The sequence below is a fragment of the Procambarus clarkii genome, chromosome 64, assembly GCF_040958095.1.
Source record: "Procambarus clarkii isolate CNS0578487 chromosome 64, FALCON_Pclarkii_2.0, whole genome shotgun sequence".
In the NCBI taxonomy this organism is placed as follows: domain Eukaryota; kingdom Metazoa; phylum Arthropoda; class Malacostraca; order Decapoda; family Cambaridae; genus Procambarus; species Procambarus clarkii.
This window is the reverse complement of record NC_091213.1, coordinates 16768494-16791682: the sequence shown is the minus strand read 5'-3', so window position 1 is coordinate 16791682 and position 23189 is coordinate 16768494. Positions and strand designations below refer to the sequence as shown.

Sequence of the window (23189 nt, the reverse complement as noted above, 5' to 3'; positions counted from 1 at the left end):
GGACCATCCACAACCATGAGGACCATCCACAACCATGAGGACCATCCACAACCATAAGGACCATCCACAACCATGAGGACCATCCATAACTATGAGGGACCATTAATAACTATGAGAACACTATAACCTGGGAACCATCCACAATTATTGGGAACCATCCACAATTATTGGGAACCATCAACAATTATTGGGACCATGCACAGCCTTAGTGACCATCGATAACCAAAGGAACCATATATAACTGGGAGCATCCATAACCATGTATGGTTATGGAAGGGAAGCGCCCTTCGCCATTGCGACTAACCATACCAAAGGTTATCTATAACCATGGGGGACCATCCATAGTCATGAGTAACAATTATAACCATAGGGGCAATACACAGCCATAGGAGACCTTCCAACACAATGGGGACCAACAATAACCAAGGGAAAACACATTAGCACTGAAATCTCCCATAATCATTGGGGGGGGGGGGGGGTTCCCATACATAACCATGGATACCACCCATCCTATTGATTCCATAAATACCATTTGAATTATCCATAAACATGGGACCATCCAAAACCATGTGAGTTCTATACCATATCTTGAGGTTATCTTGAGATGATTTCGGGGCTTTTTAGTGTCCCCGCGGCCCGGTCCTCGACCAGGCCTCCACCCCCAGGAAGCAGCCAGTGACAGCTGACTAACACCCAGGTACCTATTTTACTGCTAGGTAACAGAGGCATAGGGTGAAAGAAACTCTGCCCATTGTTTCTCGCCGGCGCCCGGGATCGAACCCAGGACCACAGGATCACAAGTCCCGCATGCTGTCCGCTCGGCCGACCGGCTCCCGAAACCATAGGGACCATCCATAAACATATGAGTTTTATAACCATGGGGACCATCCATAAACATATGAGTTTTATAACCATGGGGACCATCCATAAACATGTGAGTTTTATGACCATGGTAACCAGTTCTATAACCATGGTAACCATCCATAAACATGTGAGTTCTATAACCATGGGAACCATTCATAAACATGTGAGTTCTATAACCATGGGGACCATCCATAAACATATGAGTTTTATAACCATGGGGACCATCCATAAACATGTGAGTTCTATAACCATGGTAACCAGTTCTATAACCATGGTAACCATCCATAAACATGTGAGTTCTATAACCATGGGAACCATTCATAAACATGTGAGTTCTATAACCATGGGGGACCATCCATAAACATGTGAGTTCTATAACCATGGTAACCATCCATAAACATGTGAGTTCTATAACCATGAGGACCATCCATAAACATGTGAGTTCTATAACCATGGTAACCATCCATAAACATGTGAGTTCTATAACCATGGGGACCATTCATAAACATGTGAGTTCCATAACCCATGGTAACCATCCATAAACATGTGAGTTCTATAACCATGGTAACCATCCATAAACATGAGTTCTATAACCATGGTAACCATCCATAAACATGTGAGTTCTATAACCATGGGGGACCATCCATAAACATGAGTTCTATAACCATGGGAACCATCCATAAACAAACATGTGAGTTCTATAACCATGGTAACCATCCATAAACATGTGAGTTCTATAACCATGGGACCATCCATAAACATGTGAGTTCTATAACCATGGTAACTATCCATAAACATGTGAGTTCTATAACCATGGGAACCATTCATAAACATGTGAGTTCTATAACCATGGGGGACCATCCATAAACATGTGAGTTCTATAACCATGGTAACCATCCATAAACATGTGAGTTCTATAACCATGAGGACCATCCATAAACATGTGAGTTCTATAACCATGGTAACCATCCATAAACATGTGAGTTCTATAACCATGGTAACCATCCATAAACATGTGAGTTCTATAACCATGGGGACCATTCATAAACATGTGAGTTCCATAACCCATGGTAACCATCCATAAACATGTGAGTTCTATAACCATGGTAACCATCCATAAACATGAGTTCTATAACCATGGTAACCATCCATAAACATGTGAGTTCTATAACCATGGGGGACCATCCATAAACATGAGTTCTATAACCATGGGAACCATCCATAAACAAACATGTGAGTTCTATAACCATGGTAACCATCCATAAACATGTGAGTTCTATAACCATGGGACCATCCATAAACATGTGAGTTCTATAACCATGGTAACTATCCATAAACATGTGAGTTCTATAACCATGGGGGACCATCCATAACCATGTGAGTTCTATAACCATGGGGACCATCCATAACCATGTGAGTTCTATAACCATGGTAACCATCCATAAACATGTGAGTTCTATAACCATGGGGACCATTCATAAACATGTGAGTTCTATAACCATGGGGACCATCCATAAACATGTGAGTTCTATAACCATGGGGGACCATCCATAACCATGTGAGTTCTATAACCATGGGGACCATCCATAACCATGGGGACCATCCATAAACATGTGAGTTCTATAACCATGGGGACCATCCATAAACATGTGAGTTCTATAACCACAGGGAACCATCCATAATCATAGAAAACCAACTATGATCATGGGGAAACCACCTATAACCATAGAGAAACATCCAGAACCATGGCTATCATCCATAACCACTTGGAACTATCCAAAACCATGGGCAACCATTCATAAGCATGGGGAACCATCAATAACCATGGGGAACCATCCATAACCATGGGTACCATTCATAACCAAGGGAACAATTCATAATTATAATAATTAACCATAATTACTATAAATACTTACCATAATTATCAAAAGCAGGCACCAAAGCGAGCAATATCAAAGGTATTATATATTTATTACAGGGCCATTCATAACCATGGGGCACCATCCATAATCACGGTTACCATCCAACACGTAACTGTTAATAGTGACCGTTACGTCAATTTCAGCCATGTAAAGACAACACTCATTTGTAATATTTAAGAAAATGTTAAAACTTACTGTAGTCTGGCAGCTGTAGTGACAAATAATGCAGGACTCCTGTAGTGATGCAGGATTGCTGTAGTGACGCAGGACTACTATAGTGATGTAGGGCTGCTATAGTGAAGGAGTACAGTGTATAGAAAGGACAGACTAGTACTGACGGACAGCCAGAGCCCAGACAGGCAAGAGAGCGTACACGTCCACTACCTGTACCACTACTGTACACTGAGGTGGACACCTTTCAGGTTTCCTTCCATATCGCTGTAGTTATGTCCCGCCCCTACGGGAGTTGGGGGCCAGATGGACCCCGCCACTTTGAATATGTTACCCACCAGTTCTTGGGCCTCTCATTACCGGAATACCCCATTCATGGGGAAGGACACCCTATCCTTAGGGAGGACAACCCATCCTATGGGTGGAGGGAGGACCCCCCCATTCATATAGGGGGAAGGACATCTCATCCATACATATTAACTAATCTGGTACGTTAATTTTTTTTTTAGTCAATCTGTAAAATATGCAACGTATTAGTAAAAATTAAAGCACCATAATTAATTATCAAAAGTAGGCACCAAAGCGTGCAATATCAAAGGTATTTTATTTATTTATATACAAGAGTTCATACATTCTTTTGTAGCCACCAGCACGTACTGTATAGCGTTTCGGGCAAGTCCTTAATACTAATTTTTCCTTGGAATACGACCCGCCAAATTGTTTAACAACCAGGTGATAGTCGTCCACTGCTCGGTGAACAGAGGCTACAGTTAAGGATTGGCACCTAGTTAATCCTCCTTGCCAGAAGGGATTCGCCAAGGATTCGATCGAGTAACATTAGGAAAACAAGACACGATCATCCTGAAAATCTGGACATTCCATAAGGAGGTTCAGGACTAAGCGAGACAATACAGTTTGGACAGAAAGGTGGATGGCGGCGCTCCATTATGCACGTCCAAGAGTTAAACGTGTTTAGCCAACACGTAACCTAGCCAAAGCCATTTCACTATTTCAGTGGTAGGAGTAAGGCCAATGGTATGTTACCTTTGAGAGTGCTCAGTTTCTTAGCCCTAAACACGACAGGAGCGCTGGCGACACAAAAGCAACTGAGGAAGGACATCTTAGGAAAGTATCCAAAATTTGCAGGTGCAGGGCAGCGCTCCCTGCATCTATCCAAAATTTGCTTACTGATACAGATTGTAACACCGTAAAGGTGTTTTGTTTAGTGTGTGTTTAATATATACACAGAATACATGAGTACATGACAAGTTCTGAAAGGCGCCAGGCTGGCGGCCCCTAGGAATTAAGAAACTTGACACCAAGTCGACCTGAGGTCAGCTCGTGCAAATTTCACCTTTCCTCTGCTAATCTGATAATTGTAGCCTGATAGCCGGGTAGGTCCGTCAAACAAGCCGACGTTTAAGGAGTGGCTTGGTAGAGGGCCTAAGGCTATCTACTTGTGGGCGGAGTTAGCTAGTTGGTCCCCAAATACTCGGGGAGCTGTAGATTCGACAGGAATAAGCGAGAGGACAACAGAGACAGCACAGCAGAGCAGGGCAGAAGACAGCCGCCGAGATAGGCTGTCGGGGGGAGGGGGTGACTCTGCCTGTGAACTGCAGACCATCCCCCCCCTCTATATTCAACTTAGGTTCAGTCCTCAGTGAGTGAACGTTATGGTGACTTAGTCGTGTTTACTAGTGTTGTGTGATTTCTAGGGGCAGACAGCTGTAGTGACTCTCAAAGTTCTGTGTGGTGGCTCACATTGTTTATCTGAACGTAATGAACCTTCAGTTCGATTACTTGAATTCTGATATTTATCAATGCTAAATAAATACTTGATTCAGTTACTTTTAATTTGATTTTAATTGTGTTCCCGAGATCTTGGAATTTCTGATATTTGGCAAACTAGAATGTAGAGTACTCTTGAGTTATGGACTAAAAGAATCTTGCCTGGAACATGATTCCAGTCGACACATGCTAATAACATCTTTTGATACAGACAGGTTCCATTCCTTGTCTTGTATGTACTGTCTAGAATGGATGGTGGCAGCACTTTACTTTTCTATTTCTACTTATCTACCCTTCTACCTCCTACTCCCTCTGCCTCTCCCTCTTTTTTCTGAGGTTGGAAGAAAACGTGCTCAGATTGGGGACTTGTTTATTTTATAATGGTAAATAATATATAATAAATTAATAAATTAATAAATAATAACTTAATTATTATATAATAAATAATAATAATAACAAATAGTATAATGATAAGCAATTATTTTTAATGAATCAAATAGCTAATTAGGGTGAATGATAAATAATTATTGCCTAGTGCATAACAATAAAGTATTAAAGAATAATTATAATGAATAATCCTTATAATGATAAAGTATTAAATCAATTACAATTAATAACTACATCTATAGGTAGTAAATGTAAGTTGCTTTAATTTAATTACACTAATTACAATTCATGGGAATATTTCTTAGCTATCTGCAGGCTTATCACTTTGGGGGTTCCGGCGGAGCACCCCCAATCCCGCGAGGGCCAGCGGCGCGGAACCCCCAACCCCGAAGGGCGAATGCAGCGGCTGGCCGCTGTAACTAGGAACGTGACTACTCGTGCAGTGGCTGTAACCTTGCCTGTGACAGGTTTCCCTGACTGAAAAAGTTACCAAACCGGGTCTACTAGACAGATGCTACAAGTGAAACTGCTTCTTTGCTGAAGCCAACGTGAGGTGCCATATGGGCATAGAGGCATGAGCCCACCAACTAGACCTTGCAAGGCAAGTGTGCCTCGCCAACCTTTAACTAGGGATATGATCACTTGTTCCTGTGACAGCAACCGTGCCCGCATCCCAGGAGAGGGCAATGAAAACCACCAGGTTCCTCCCGACTGACAAAGGGACCAAACCCGATCTACTAGGCAGTTAAACTGTTTACAGTTAAAGTTAAATTAGCTGTTCTACTAGGCAGTTAACATACTACAAGTTAAACAGCGTCCTTGGTGAGGCCAACGGGCATCATCGCGACGATCCAGAGCGTAGAGGGCAAGGGGTCCCCCCCTCCCCCGTGCAATGTCCTTGTGAGGTGATCGTACAGCAGGGGAAAGTACACCCAAGTACTTTCGTGCTGTGCACGATGTCGTAAAACTGTTCATTGCTGGAGCCTGCCCTCACAGGGACCAAGCCTGAAAGGCCGGCCCCAGGGCGGGTGTGGGAAGCAGGAAGCCGCCTTCACCGAGGCCGACTCCCCAGGGTCGACCCTGTGTCCGTTGTTGTCGCTGCGGCCTGCCCCCCAGCAGTGAGGGTGGTGTCGACCTCATGGGTGCAGTAGTCTGCCCTCGGCTCCATTCCTTTTCCTTGCTCATCAGTGGTGTACCTTGTGCGCCTTCCGTAGTCGGTTCTGGAAGTATTAAGGCAGTAAGGGTGGGCAGAAACGGGCATGCAGTATGAACGTGACGCAGAAGTTAATCCAGGGGGAGGGATCTAGCAAGTAATAATTCATTTCAAAATAATCCAATAGAGTAATATAAAACAATAGAACATCCCAACATAATCAATATTTATATGACCAATATGTATATAATATCAAATCAATATATAAATCAAATCATAAATCAAATATAAGAAACAGGTCTTAAGGCATAACTGCAACATCCTTGCGTCCAGAGTGACACGAACACAAATTATAAGGATGGTAACCGAGTCCGTTACAGTGATCTCCATTGTATGTTGGCCCTTCGAAAGCATGTTAGAGCTGGATAGTTATCCTAAGAAACTGCCTTAAGAGGCGTAAATGAGTTCAGTCTTGGAGTGTCAATGAGCATTCTGCGAGCAGCAGTACCCCAAGAACTTCAAGATCTGGAGATCTGAGGCAAAGTGAAATGGACACCAGGAAGGCTAGGGATCCATAAATGTGAAATAATTAATGTAATTAATATAGTAATATAACAGAAATAAGGACAAAAAGAGTAAACCCACTCCCAGACCCATAATAAATTAATACGGACGAGATGGGAATAATAAAATGAATGAGTACTATAAATTAGTATAGCAACTAATGAATATATACATATATATATATTTATAAGCAATAAATAGTACCTTACAAATATAACGAAGTTTTCACTAAGAAAATGTAAAAGAGAGACATAAGCACTAGAAGGATAGGGAAAAGCACAAAATACTCCTTCCAAAGTACTAGGTTGCAGGACCATTAGCCCGCTAACAGGGCGGGCCCGCCCAGCTAAGGGCTCCACAGGGGTCCCGGCTAAGGGCGTAATGGACTGGCCCAGCTAATGGGCCTAGTACGGGGCCGACCAAGGGCATGGCGAAAAAATGCCAGAGAAAACGATAACAAGTAAAGCAGAGGGAGGGTAGAAGGCAGGCGACTAGAACCCGGACCTAATAATAAAGAACTTAAATAAGTAATAGTATGATACAGTAGGAACAACATTCATGGCGTTAGGCGAGGCCAGAAGCCAAAAGGAGAATTGGCACGAGATCATTAACACTAAAAGTGACTATAACTAACATCAATAGCAAATAGTAACGAGTGGAGGATAACCCAGCCAACTCCACCGATGCAACCAAAGACCATACGCCAAGTAGGCTTAAAACAATAATATAGTAGCAGAAAGAACCCAGAATAACTCAAAATACAAATAAAAGCAGGTTAACCGTAATAATATGAGCAGTATTAATAATACCTTTTTTTTTTTTTTCCCCCACCGAGGGCTGTCATTGATAAATCCAATACGTGAACATTAAATTTGTTAAATAATAAATTTAAAGCATCACCTAACAGGTGCAAACTGGAAATGACAAGAGTAAGGTCAAGAACAACATAGAAATCACTGTATAAATAGATAAATAAGTAAATGTCCCACACTGGGGAGGAGGAAGTAAGCAGGGAAGCCCTAACCTTAACAAACCAACAATAACGTAGCATGCACAACACGAACACTAGTGGTCAACAAGGGCAAAATAAGGGCTTAACAAACAACAGTTGCCAAATGTAAACTGTAAAATCCTGCCTCTGAACATCAGCAGCTGGAACACCTGCAGCTGGACATTGGCAACTGGTGCATCAACATCTGCCAAAGATAAATAAATAGTGGCAACTGGCCACCAGGGAAAACTTCAGTTATAAGTAGAAGTCCAACTGCAAGACAATTAGGGACCATACAGAACCTGGGAGCCAACAGGGGAGTGGAGAGTATCTTCGGCCGCTGCCGAAGATACAAAATTAGCGGCAACGAGCCAAGGGGGAAACTGCAGCAGTAAGGGAAGTGCGACTGCAAAACAGATCGTGCTCAAAATAATGCTGGAATATAACTCTTAGAGAAAACGGGATTAATGCATGAAGCTGAAATAAATTACAATCAAATACAATAAACTGAAAGGAGTGCTAATAGGCACAACGTCGGCTGGAACGATTCAGCTGGAACGATTCAGCTGGAACTTCGGGGGCTGGCACGTCGGTAGCTGGAGCCTTGGGAGCTGGAACGCAGTAGGATGGGCATTATCAGTTGGGACCGCTTCAACTGGAACATCAGGAACAACTTCAGCCGTAGCATGGGAGCTGGTCCAACAACCGCTGGAACGCCAGCAGCTGGACCATGTTCCACCTGAACAGCAGCAAGCTGGGACAGCAACAGCTGTACCCACAGCAGCTAGAATACCGACTGCCGGGAATGTCGGCAGCCAGAACACCAACAGCTGCAGCAGCTGGACACCAAAATTGAGCAACAACGTAGGAAGAGAGTGGCGGCTCGGACACTAGGGCACACGGCTGGACCAGCTGCAACAGACCCAACCGAGCACGGTCGCTAGAACACAGTGACACGTCGCGGGAAGAACGATGGCCGGACATCAACCCCTGAACGAAGGCAGCTAAGACGTCAGTGGCTGTGAAAACCTTCCGGGCTACACCGGGCAGACAAAACGTCTGGGGAAACCAGCGGCCTGGGAGGCCGCAGTATCTTCCGGGCTACACCGGGCAGACAACACGTCTGGATATACCAGCGACCTGGAAGGCCGCATATTTATATGACCAATATAAATATGATACCTGAATAACATCGCCGGCTTAACTCATCACAGGAAGAACGTCGGCTGGACATCGACCCCAGAACGCAGACAGCGAAGACGGCAGCGGCTCTGACAACCTTTCTGGCTACATTGGGCAGACAAAACGTCTGGATAAACCAGCGACCTGGGAAGCCGCGGTATCTTTCGGGCTAGACCGGGCAGACAACATGTCTGGATTACCAGCAGCCTGGGAGGCCACAGTGACATCCGTGCTACACCGGGCAGACAACATGTCTGGAGAAACCAGCAGCCGGGAGGCTGCAGATTCTTTCGGGCTACACCGGGCAGACAAAACGACTGGAAACGTTTACTGGTACTGGTAAACGAAATTGGTACTGTCCAGCTGTCAGAACTTAATAACTTAATGACAAAGTCAAGAAAACAAGTATAAAGGTAAAACGGTAAGTAAAATAACATGCACTTAGGCAATGCATAACTAGCAATAAATTGCTGATGGAACTAATCATAATACGAGTCCAAGATAAACTTAAAGGGAGAGGCATGAGGCCCAAACACAGCGTCTAGTACATCCTAGCTGACTCTACTTAACTTAAAGGTGAAGCATAAGTTAAACAAACATAATTGTAAACCAGTAAAGTAAAAACATGCAGCAAGAGCGATGAAAATGCGGGAAATTTGCTGAGGAAACTAAACGTAAATGCAGGGCCAGAATAAACTTAAAGCAAGAGGCAAGGGGCCCGGTCCCTGCAACTATCACATCCTAGCTGACTTTACATAATAACTTAAAGGCAATAAGCAAAAGTTAAACAAACATAAATATAAAACCAGCAAAAGAAAACATGCAGCTTGACACTGCATAAAATTCATTAATAAATTAAGGAAACTTATGGAAAATACAAGTCCATGAAAACTTAAAGCTAGGGGCCGGAGGCCTGTGACACAGCAGCTAGCATAACCTAGCTGACTTTACCTAATAACTTAAAAGCAATAAGCAAAAGTTAAACAAACATAATTGTAAACCAGTAATAAATAAATACACATGCAGCAAGACGCTGCATAATTTGCGGGAATAATTAGCTGATGTAACTAAACGTAAATGCTGGGCCAGTAACCTTAAAGCAAGAGGCAAGGGGGGTGGGGGCCATACTCTGCGCCTATCACAGCCTAGCCGAGTTACTTAATAACTTAATGGCAAACAATAGTTAAACAATCACAATTGCAAAACCAGTAAGCGTAAATAACATGCAGCTTGACCTGCATAAATTGCAGTAAAAAATTAAGGTAAATTAATGGTACGCAATACCAAGATAATCTTAAAGTCAAAGGCATGAGGCTTGTAACTCAGGAACTAGCACAACCTAGGTTACTTTACTTAATAAATAACTCAATACAAGAAGCAAGAGTTTTAATAAGTTAATAAAACATGCACGAGGCCAATGCATAAATTGTAATAATAAATTGCAGAGAGAAACAAAAGGTAGTTGCAAGCCCAAGAAAGGTAACAGCAAGAGGCTTGGACCCGCATCACGGGTCGAAGATAAATAAATTGCGGATAAATAAATTGCGAGGCATAACACATTGTAACTGAAGGACAATAATATAAAAATTTATATAGCCAGCGTTTAGAGTAGAGTAAAACAACAGCACTAAATAGGAGCTGGCTTGAGCATTAAATGTCCTGAAACAACAATAACAGCACTACCCAATATATAAACATAGGCATGGGGCAAAAGCAAAGGTAAAATTACAGTAAATATTGTAGCGTGACGAAGCATGCCATGTCTAACAGTCAGACTGTAAAGAAGCCCTTATATAAAGAACATAAATAATAATTAACGGCACAACAGAAGTCGCCCAAGCAGCAGACCTCACGTCGACTGGGTGAGGGAGCTTAAGGTACAGGGCTGAGCAGATGGGGGAGGTGGGGGGGTGGACAGGCCTCCTCCCAATTGTGCTTCAAATAACAGCCACCTACTGGAGAAAAACCAGTGCCCCATAACACCGAGGGTCACCTCCCCCTCTAGGTCCACTGCACCTGCATTTGGTCGCCAAGGCTGAACCAACAGGCGTGCTTCAGGGGTGCGCCAGGTGCGCCACGGAGGGACCATGGCGCGCCAACACAGACACAAACACTGTACCTTAAATGTTGAGAAGGGCAGGACGCCCCTGACGGGTCGCTCTGAGTCGTTGTCGATAGGAACTGGTGTAGGGTCCATGCTGGGGGAACAGTTGAGCAGGCTAAACTTCTGTGTTTACGACTCACTGAGCAGCAGTGAGCAGCGTTTTGTAAGTGAGCAGCTGCTTGCTTGACGGGAAGAGGGGCCACACAGTCTGCACGCCGAGCTTTATAACCTCGGGCCGTTGCGCGCGCAGCTTGGGCGGTTAAAGTCACTTCCAGACATACGTTTTCTCTTCCCTCAGAAAACCCACCGTTTTTGGGAAAAACAGTGTTCTTTTCCTTTCACCTGACGTCCCTCCTTACTCCTCCCTCACTAATTACTTCATTATCCATTTCTTCCCTTTCGGTTCTCTTATACGTTTGTGGCAGTGAAATGTTCTAGAGTTTCTCTCTAGAGTTGCGGGTAGCTGGTCAAGTTACAATGCCTTGTGGATGTAGCACCTAGGTAATCAAATACCTAGGTTACAAGGTGCTGACCTAGAGAGGTTGCAGCAAGAACTCTGGAGGAATTCTAGAATAGTTAACTGGGGGCGGGATAATGGACTAAAGAGCGCTATCCCCCCCCGTTACAACATGACTAAGCTGCCGCCCAGTTGGGTGGGTGTGGAGCAAGACTAGTAACCGTGTGACTCACCATAGATGTAATGTGTCTTGCATAGTGACCATTTTGAGCCTCTTGTTGAATCCCTTGATACAAAAGATTATCAATGTGTATATGTGTTCGTGTAAATGATTGTATATATAACATCAAGAACCGAGTAACTAGCTTCAAAAGATTGTTACTTGCTTAGCTAAATGAATTTGGGTTGTACCTGAACCGATTATGTGCCTTTATAACCCTTTCCACCACCACCTACAGGATGGGTACGGGGTGCATAAGAGAAATTGAATTGGATAGCAAAATTGAAATACAAGATAGTGCACAGTTCAGCTGTGAAGATGCTAGCCTCCAGAGGTAGCCGGTAATTATCAAAAGAAGGCACCAAGCCGGGAAGAATATGTAGACAGAATATCACGCACCATCAAATGTGCGGGATATTCATAGGGCATTAAATATCACTAAGGACGCCAATTTGAGAACAAAAACTCATAAGCTGAACGATATCAAAAGTATCATTCACCAAGAATACTATCGATGGACAAGTGACCACGAGGGACGGTACTTCTAGGACATGCAAGACATGCATGTCCTAGAAGTACCGACATTCAACAAAAATATGCACAACTGTAAGAGGGACAGTGCAGTTTGGACAAAAAGGGGCAGGGGTGGCGCTCCATTAAGTGCCCAAGAGTTAAAAGTGTATTTCCAATACATAACCTCGCAAGAGTAGTTCCCACCGCCCGTTACAGTGTAAATGCAAAAAAAAAAAAAAAAAAAACTGAGCCTATATTCTTAGGACTAGTCAAGTACATGTGTACTATATTAGGCCCAAGATTGCATATTTAGCCCTAGGTAGAGTTATGAAAGTTCTAGCCAATCCATACAAAATGCAAACTATTGTAGAACACAGGGCTCATTTCATACATGCTGTGCTAGACACTGTAACGTTCATATTGGTTGTAGATTCCACAAGTGTATACTGTAGTTGCAGGACAATACACATTTCATGCAGTTTACTTTAGTCCCAGATTATTTCTGACTTAAGCTGTAGTGGCCTTAACCCTCTGGAGATTGGTAGACCCATATACTTTTGCAACCTTTCTAAGTTACCCTAAATTATAGTTTGCTCAGATACTCAAATGTTTTTTTCAGAAAATTGCTTACTAATTGTTTAAAAATTTTTTTAACTTTTTTTAATCATATCTAAGCAACTAGTTACTTCACTAGCACAAAAAATACCTTAAAATTGTTTTAAATGAAATTACATGAATTCTTACAACAATGATTTGAAAAGGGGGCAATACAGCCAGTCACTTCCAACTGAAGTCTTTGATACAGCAAGTGCAATTTCAGCGAGGTTAAACAAGCAAAGACTAGTACCTTCCAATGGAAATAATTATTCAAAGATGGTGCCAAGCCAGAGACTACGTAGTTGTTCCAATTTTAAGTTTCCTTAGACATATCAGAAGCCATGTCACTCCTTGACAGGCAGGATATGGAGATTATATTCTATAAATGCATGTTCGTCAGGTTTAGGTCTACTTAACACTTTATGCGGATCAGGACATTACCTGGAGTCCTGTTTGCCTAACCGCTTCCGCAATGTGGACATAAAATGTCCTCAAAAAAATATTTGTATAAAATTCAATTTTAATCCGATTTACTTTGGGTTTGTTTCAAACTGTGCGCCATGAGGTTCTCTTTCTCACCACTAGGCTGCATGGTACAATAAGTTCATGAAACGTGTGGACCACTTCGATCAAATGGTATTACCATTTTACCAGGAAAACTCACAAGTGGATCAAAAAGATAACGTTTTATTTCCTGCAAATGGCATTGCATAATGCCTTTGTTTTGTACAAAATACAACACAACTGATCAAAAAAAGCTAACATTGCTACAGTTCCACGAAGTGGCAATTTGGGCCCTATTGCGCTGGGACCCGGAAGATTGGCCTCAAACAGCAACAGTATCTCAACACTTGCGGCACGCTCCAGACATAAATGATGACACAGGTTCTGCCTATGCTGACACCATGCAAACTCCCGGACCATCTGGTGTGAGGCAGCCTTTGTTCACTTCAACACCTCAAGCTGAAGCAGCAACCGAATCGGAACCCGAGATGTCTGGCACACTGCCATTTGACGAGACGGTTTTGTCAGATGACTGACTCTGACTCAAATGTTGAACCTCCAGCGATTCAGTTGATTCTGAAAATCGCATGAACTACAAACTGAAACAAGTATTTTGATACCAGAATGAACACGGTATCACATAAACTGCCGTAAGTAGACTCGAACCTTCATAGATTTTTTTTGGGGTGTAGCGTGTGTCTGCATGAGTGTCCCAAACGGGTTGCAGGTGGGTGACTTTAGCCGTTTATACTGGTAATGCTTCCCCCATATGTATTATATGCATATGTCTGTTTAGGGAATTTTATTCCGATCAATGTACAACCAAAAATAACTGTGTGCAACAAGTATAAACTTGACAAACATAACAACAGTAAACACATTTTGTGTGTGTTTGACGCTCACTGATATGTTCCAGCGTTGTTTTATATTTGGCGCTATTCTATCTTACGCTTTGTTGATCTTTTTTACCTACGGGCTCATAGAACATTCTATTGCGAACACATTGGCACAAAAATGAATGACGTACATAGAATAATAATGTCAGGACAGTGAAATAAGTATAAACTTTCAAAGCGCCGTATCACACATGTGTCGTCGCGTCACCGATACCGGGTAACAGTTCCGCCACTTCCCACACTCTTGCGGGTGGGCGGCGACCATTATTCTACGTTTATATTCATATCACCGTGTTGGGAATTTCATTGAGAGTCCATTGATACCAAAATTAACGCTGTAGGACAAGTGTGGAGGTGATAACAATCCCAAGAGTAAAAACATTTTGTTGCTGTTGGGCGCTCACGGCGAGTCATCTACGTAGTTATTTGGTGCTGGTATCCCTATACCTTTCGTGACCTTTTTTACTGATGTTCTTCTAGAGAATTTTATTGCGAACACGTTGGTACCAAGATGAAATACGTAGCTCGAGAACTAAGGTCAGGAGAGTAAAAAGAGTATACACATTTTTTTTTTGTCGCTTAAGAGACAAAAACGCCGCGCGCACATACCAATTTTTTTTTTAACCTTAGCCGGGCGAGTGAAAGTGTTAATTAGCGTTCAACTTACTTTTTGCTGGAAAATGCGAACATTGTAAACTATCCTGCAACCAAATTAATCAGCCTGAAAACATTCAGGCCTGATAACCTCACGTTCAGCCTACCACAAGGTTGATCGTATCAATTGCACCAGAGCATATGCTCAAGGAGTATACACATTCTGTACACACATTCAACATGTTCAGAGGGTTCAGAAAATATTACAATGTTTTCAATGTAAAAAATTACAAAGAATTTAATTTCTCAATTCGAGGAATCTAAGTTTCATACTATAACATGAAACCCAGAAACAAAATTTAGTCAATTGAGGAATATAAAAATAAGAATGTTTACATCTTTTATTGCAGTATTTCAACATTTGTTGAATATTGACATTCTATCACTTTGGAAAAGGCTGCATGATATCTTATCACACTAGAACAGCTTACCTGGAAAGAGAGACCTGTTTTAACATTACAAGTTACCCAAAAATTAGTTTTGAACAAGAATGCTTATCAGATGGCCATTCTTGCTTTCTCCAAAACAATTACAGGAAAGGACTGAACAATCATCACTTTTAAAGTTTTATACAGGCAATGTTGGATCCTTCCATACTGCTTGCTTCTTATCCACTTGCAAAACCAATATTTAAATCAATATTATGTCTTCCTAGACTATGCAGCTTCAGGGGGCTGGTGAGTATAACCATAGAAATTGCTTCAGTTCTTGCATTTATGCCAGATTTCAAGGCTCATTTCTCTGCACTAAATACCAGCATGATTATGAAAGGGAGTGCAATAAAATATCAAGCTACATATTCACAAGGTGCTGAAATATCCACCCAGCCTCCTAGAACTCTCAGTAACTATTTGGTAGTAAATACCAACATAAAGTTGACTTATTATCAAACTAAGAAAGTGGAAACTTTTGAATTGCTACAATGCAAGACCCAACCCTAACTCTCCCAGCAATCCTAATATTTATGTTATCTTAGGCCATATATAATACACAGGTTGTTATATTAGGAATATTTAAGTGCAGTTTTTAAGCCTTTTTTTCTGGTCAATAAATGTACATAAGGTAGTTTAGTCTATGTACCAATAGACCAACGAGGTCTACATATTACTATTTTTGACCAAACGGTTCTTTTCAAGTACAATTATATTAGAATGGGATGAAATTAGCAAAGAGGTAAAATTTTAATACAACCAACCCTAGGTAATTATTGTCTGTTGTATTATTTTACAAGAAATTGCATTAACCATAATTAACCAACCTGAATTTTTTTTATTATTGGGCTGCACAATTAGCTTCAACTTTAAAATAACTGAATTTGGCTAAATTTGATTTTGGAATTTTGGTTTAGGCAACAGTTTGGGGGACAAGAGGTGTATTAGTCAAAAAGTTGCCACCCCCCCTTCTACCATAAATTAATTGGGAAAAATTGTTGTAAATGATGTTGACACAATCTTAAAATTTGTACCCATGGCCATATGTATAAACTAACTATACACCACAGCCCCCGAGCATTTTAAATTTAACATATTAACAGCCTACCAATTAGGAGGTCAGTTGAGCTGGGAGTAAGAAACTCGTGAAGTTTGACTCCAGACACTTCGGACAGTCACGCCAACACCACAACAGCTGCCTATCTGGAAAAAACATACCTGTTAACATAACACTACACTAAAATTTATTTGATAAAAGAATCATCAGATGGCCGTTCTTATTTTCTTCAAAAGGTATACAGAACAGGTCTGTGAACAATCATCACTTGTGTAATCAATACCAATGGCTCCCAATCAGTGAGTTGCAAATCCCTCAAGAGGGAAAGTGGGAAGTGTGGACTGTAGAGCATTAGAAAACAGGATCATACCACAGATTTATGACATCTATTTACAAATTAGTCTCAACACAGTTCCACTGCAATGCAATAGTTTAGACACGTTCAACCCTATTGCAGTACACAATGTTCCTGAACTATTTAGGCATCTAGTGCTATTGCATTTAAATATTTCAACAAGTCTTCAAAGATTGCACATTTACTACACAATACTGAACAAATTGGGACCACTTACCTCGAGCCCTAAACTAGTGTAGTTCCAGTTGGGGACTTGCAGCATCTAACAGCTCATTCCTGGAAAACGTGATTATATAAGACACTGTATAAAGTAAAGACATTTTACTCAAATGTTATAACCATTCAGAATATATTGAACATCACACTCTCAGACATATGCCTGCCTATATTCATCAAAAACAAAAGGGAAAAAAAAAAATTTTTACATCTATAAAACCATATAGATTACCCGCCACCATACAGTTCAGCACAACAATATAATCCAGATACATTAAGCACTTGTCAGGTGCATAAGTCCAAATTGGCACAAACAATGCTATACTTTTAACCTAGTCTAGTTCACTTTGCAAAATGTGCTCATACTAAATAGCAAGTGTAAAAACCTTAGAACATTCTTCGACATTTAACATTTAGTTCAAAATTTAGCATTTAAATTTTTTTACTTTAACTACGGGCTCTTATCAGAATAATGTTAACAAGTTATCACCTTCACGGAAGTGATGCTGTCACCATAAACTGCAACACTCTTTTACCACGACCTGCAGAAGACGTGTGAAAACGCTAGGTGCCAGACGCAGGTCGAATGGAAGGCAACGAAAATGGGTACCTTGATGCCCCATAACAAAACTGAGCCAGTCCCTGAACCCTGAAGAAAGCAGGACATGCCAATACCTGCTTGATACCTGCTTCATGGGGTTCTGGGAGTTCTTCTACTTCCCCAAGCCCAGCCCGTGGCCAGGCTTGACTTGTGAGAGTTTGGTCCACTAGGCTGTTGCTTACAGCGGCCTGCAGGCCCACATATCTACCACAGCCCACTTGGTCCGGCACTCCTTGGAGGAAACTATCTAGTTTCCTCTTGAAGATATCCACGGTTGTTCCAGTAATATTTCTTATGCTCGCTGGGAGGATGTTGAACAACCGTGGACCTCTGATGTTTATACAGTTCTCTCTAATTGTGCCTATGGTACCCCTGCTCTTCACTGGTTCTATTCTGCATTTTCTTCCATATCGTTCACTCCAGTATCTTGTTATTTTACGGTGTAGATTTGGGACCTGGCCCTCCAGTATTTTCCACGTGTATATTATTTAGATGCTGTATTGTGTCTATGTATGCCGTATATGTTCTCTGTACTCCCTCTATTTCAGCAATCTCTCCTGCTCTGAATGGGGAAGTGAGAACTGAGCAGTACTCAAGACAATAGCACAAGTGATTTGAATAGTACAACCATTGTAATGGGATCCCAGGATTTGAAAGTTCTCGTAATAAATCCTATCATTTTCTGGCTGCAGCAATTTCTGCTTGGTTATGCTCCCTAAGCGTTAGGTCGCCAGACATCATTATTCCCAAATCCTTTACATGTTGCTTTCCTACTATGGGCAAATTTGACTGTTTTGCACCCTGTATTATGTTTAACCCCTTAACTGCGCGGACTCCAAATATGACACCACCCCCCCAGTGCGCAGGCAATAAATTCTCTGGATTTTTTTTTTTTTAAAGTGTCAAAAACCCTTCCCTTAGTATGTTTATAGTAACAGAAGGTCGGAATTGTAAGTACTTCGGCTGCTATGGGGTCCATAAGTTCGCGCGTGACGACATCATTCCCTGGTCGTCCGTGGCGTACGCCCCCGGGGCCGGTAGGGTGCCTGCTGCAGGATGCACGAGTTGCTGCGAATATATTTTTGTTCATTTTCTGCGCACAGTTTCAAATACATTTTATTTGCTTTTACGTGCCAATCCTATGTATAATGAACACGTACACTATATTATGGCAGTAGAACATCCATACTGTTCGAAGACACTGTGTTATGTGCATGACATGTGTACACATATCTGGCACATATTTCCATTTTATCATGCTAATTTATGTATATATATAGTCTATTTACACATTATACACTATCACACACTATATACATTCACCAGCAACACACTCAGAACTCTGAGTGTCAGCTGCCACACCCTCACTCCTCCAACATCCAGTCTCTCCCCCTCACTCCTCCATCATCTTATTTGCCAACATTTCTCCTCCTACCATACTGTTAGTGTTAGTATTACACTATTTACACATGTTATGTATACCTATCTACATGTTTTATTCACCAGAACTATGCAAGTAAGCCGGTATTGTGTCCAAACTTTACAGTGGCCACCATACACTACATGAGAAATCCAACCCGTTCTCACACAAGCCAGCACATATATGACTTAATGCTTAAAGTCAATATGTTGAATGTGATTTAGTACATATGTGATATATTCCCAGTTACCTTTTTACCAAGGCCCAAACTCTTCCTCACGTTCGAATTTACGTCTCACAGTACCCGTCCATCAACGTAGATAGCAGAATAGTCGTGATTGGTTCAATTATAATGAAAATTGTAGTTTTCAGGTCCCACATGGGTTGTGAAATTTACCTTTTATTGTCCATGCTCTTATAATATTACAGATCAGCTATATCCTATTGAAGGCTCGTAGTTTTGTTTTGGGAAATATTAGTTGTTCTTAGTCAATTATAATAAGCACTATAAATTATTACATAGAATAACAGTGCTTCACCAATCAATATTTTATACCATAGTTTGTGCTTTAAAAATCTTTAACGAATGTTTTGTAGGAACGCTAACAGAAAACGATGTTACGTTGGAATGTTTATGGGGTAAACTACTTCAAACAGCATGGTATGGTGTCTACTATACCAAATATTGAATGGGTATAGGGTCCAATACCACCTGTTAGGTGGGTAAGGGGTCCAATACCACCCGCAGGATGGGTATGGGGGTCACATCCACCCACAGGATGGGTATGGGGTTTAATACCATCCACAGGATGAGTATGGCGTCCACTATCACCCACAGGATGGGTATGGGGCTCCAACCACCCACAGAATAAGTATGGGATCCAATAACACCCACTGGATGTGTATGGCGTCCATTGCCGCCCACAGGATTAGTATATAGGCTCCACTGCTGCCCACAGGGTCGGTAGAGGGTCCACTACCGCCCACAGGGTTGGTAGGGGGTCAACTGCCGCCCACAGGGTCGGTAGGGGGTTCACTACCGCCCACAGGGTCGGTATGGGGTCCACTGCCACCCACAGGGTCGGTATGGGGTCCACTGCCACCCACAGGGTCGGCATGGGGTCCACGACCGCCCACAGGGTCGGTAGGGCGTCCACTACCGTCCAAGGGTCGGTAGGGGTCCACTACCGCCCACAGGGTTGGTAGGGGGTCCACTGCCGCCCACAGGGTTGGTAGGGGGGGTCCACTGCCGCCCACAGGGTCGGTAGGGGGTCCACTACCGTCCACAGGGTCGATATGGGGTCCACAGGGTCGGTAGGGGGTCCACTACCGCCCACAGGGTCGGAAGGGCGTCCACAAGAAACTTTCTAAGCCAGCACATCAAAGAACCGACAAGAATGAGAGGAGAAGATGAACCAGCAATGCTTGATTTGATATTTACCCTAAATGAGTGGGATATAAGGGAAGTTAAGATGGAAGCGCCCTTGGGAATGAGTGACCACAGTGTATTGAACTTTGAGTACCTGGTAGAGCTAGGACTTATCTCCCCCCAAAAAGAACTAGGAATCAAAAGGCTGGCATACCGAAAGGGGAATTATGAACAGATGAGAAGTTTCCTAAGTGAAATACCTTGGGACACAGACCTCAGAGATAAGTCTGTACAGGGTATGATGGACTATGTTACCCAAAAGTGTCAGGAGGCAGTAAACAGGTTCATCCCGGCCCAAAGGGAAAAATCCGAGAAGCAACAGAAGAATCCATGGTATAATAGGGCATGTATGGAAGTGAAGAAACTGAACAAAAGGGCGTGGAGGAACTTCCGGAATAACAGAACACCAGAAAGCAGAGAGAGATACCAGAGAACCAGGAATGAGTATGTCAGGGTGAGAAGAGAAGCAGAGAAAAGTTTTGAAAATGATATAGCAAACAAAGCCAAGACCGAACCAAAGCTACTCCACAGTCACATCAGAAGGAAAACAACAGTGAAAGAACAGGTATTGAAACTTCGAACAGGCGAGGACAGGTATACAGAGAATGACAGAGAGGTGTGTGAAGAACTCAACAAGAGGTTCCAGGAGGTCTTCACAATAGAACAAGGTGAGGTCACTGTGCTAGGAGAAAGGGAGGTAAACCAGGAGGCCTTGGAAGAGTTCGAAATTACGAGAGAGGAGGTCAAGAGACACCTGCTGGATCTGGATGTTAGAAAGGCTGTTGGTCCAGATGGGATCTCACCATGGGTACTGAAAGAGTGTGCAGAGGCACTTTGCTTGCCACTCTCCATAGTGTATAGTAAGTCACTGGAGACGGGAGACCTACCAGAAATATGGAAGACGGCGAATGTGGTCCCAATATACAAAAAGGGCGACAGGCAAGAGGCACTGAACTACAGGCCAGTGTCCTTGACTTGTATACCATGCAAGGTGATGGAGAAGATCGTGAGAAAAAACCTGGTAACACATCTGGAGAGAAGGGACTTCGTGACAAATCGCCAACATGGGTTCAGGGAGGGTAAATCTTGCCTTACAGGCTTGATAGAATTCTACGATCAGGTGACAAAGATTAAGCAAGAAAGAAAGGGCTGGGCGGACTGCATTTTCTTGGATTGTCGGAAAGCCTTTGACACAGTACCGCATAAGAGGCTGGTACATAAGCTGGAGAGACAGGCAGATGTAGCTGGTAAGGTGCTCCAGTGGATAAGGGAGTATCTAAGCAATAGGAAGCAGAGAGTTACGGTGAGGGGTGAGACCTCCGATTGGCGTGAAGTCACCAGTGGAGTCCCACAGGGCTCTGTACTCGGTCCTATCTTGTTTCTGATATATGTAAATGATCTCCCGGAGGGTATCGATTCATTTCTCTCAATGTTTGCGGACGATACTAAAATTATGAGAAGGATTAAAACAGAAGAGGACTGTTTGAGGCTTCAAGAAGACCTAGACAAGCTGAAGGAATGGTCGAACAAATGGTTGTTAAGAGTTTAACCCAACCAAATGTAATGTAATGAAGATAGGTGTAGGGAGCAGGAGGCCAGATACAAGGTATCATCTGGGAGAGGGAATTCTTCAGGAGTCAGAGAAGGAAAAAGACTTGGGGGTTGATATCACGCCAGACCTGTCTCCTGCAGCACATATCAAGCGGATAACATCAGCGGCATATGCCAGGCTGGCCAACATACGAACAGCATTCAGAAACTTGTGTAAAGAATCATTCAGAACTTTGTATACCACATATGTCAGGCCAATCCTGGAGTATGCAGCCCCAGCATGGAGTCCATATCTAGACAAGGATAAGACTAATCTGGAAAAGGTTCAAAAATTTGCCACCAGACTAGTACCCGAGCTGAGAGGTATGAGCTACGAGGAGAGACTACGGGAATTAAACCTCACTTTGCTGTAGGACAGAAGAGTTAGGGGGGACATGATCACCACATTCAAGATTCTGAAGGGAATTGATAGGGTAGATAAAGACAGTCTATTTAACACAAGGGGAACACACACAAGGGGACACAGGTGGAAACTGAGTGCCCAAATGAGCCACAGAGATATTAGAAAGAACTTTTTTAGTGTCAGAGTGGTTGACAAATGGAATGCATTAGGAAGCAATGTGGTGGAGGCCGACTCCATACACAGTTTCAAGTGTAGATATGATAGAGCCCGATAGGCTCAGGAATCTGTACACCTGTTGATTGACGGTTGAGAGGCGGGACCAAAGAGCCAGAGCTCAACCCCCGCAAACACAACTAGGTGAGTACAGGGTCGGTAGGGGTCCACTACCGCCCACAGGGTTGGAATGGAAGGGAGTCCACTGCCGCCCACAGGGTCGGCAGGGGGTCCACTACCGCCCACAGGGTTGCTATGAAGTCAACTACCGCCCATAGTGTTTGCATAGTGTCCACTACCGCCCATAGTGTTTGTATAGTGTCCACTACCGCTCATAGTGTTATTATGGGGTCCACTACCCCCTCATACTGTCGGTATGGGGGTCCATTACTACCCACAGGGTGTGTCTAGGGTCTATTTTTTTCTGTATAGCGGAGGTGGCAATACTGCTTTTCCAATCCCATTTGTTGTTCAGTGTAAAATATTTGTTGCTCGACTTGCAACAATTTATATTATATATATATATATATATATATATATATATAT

The 23189-nt window shown here is 42.7% G+C and overlaps 1 long non-coding RNA gene across 2 annotated transcripts in view; it reads right to left on the bottom strand.

The window, feature by feature from the left end:
* Positions 1-5124: 5124 nt before the first annotated feature.
* Positions 5125-23189, bottom strand: part of LOC138354741 (uncharacterized) — a 134296-nt gene continuing 116231 nt past the window's right edge. Inside the window, exons 6-9 of one of the 2 annotated variants that reach the window (XR_011223679.1) lie at positions 17028-17086; positions 16507-16601; positions 15304-15398; positions 5125-6352 (exon numbers count right to left, since the gene is read on the bottom strand). This is a non-coding gene — a long non-coding RNA (uncharacterized lncRNA). The remainder of the gene's footprint in view (positions 6353-15303; positions 15399-16506; positions 16602-17027; positions 17087-23189) is intronic. The other variant, XR_011223678.1, reaches the window with a different exon arrangement.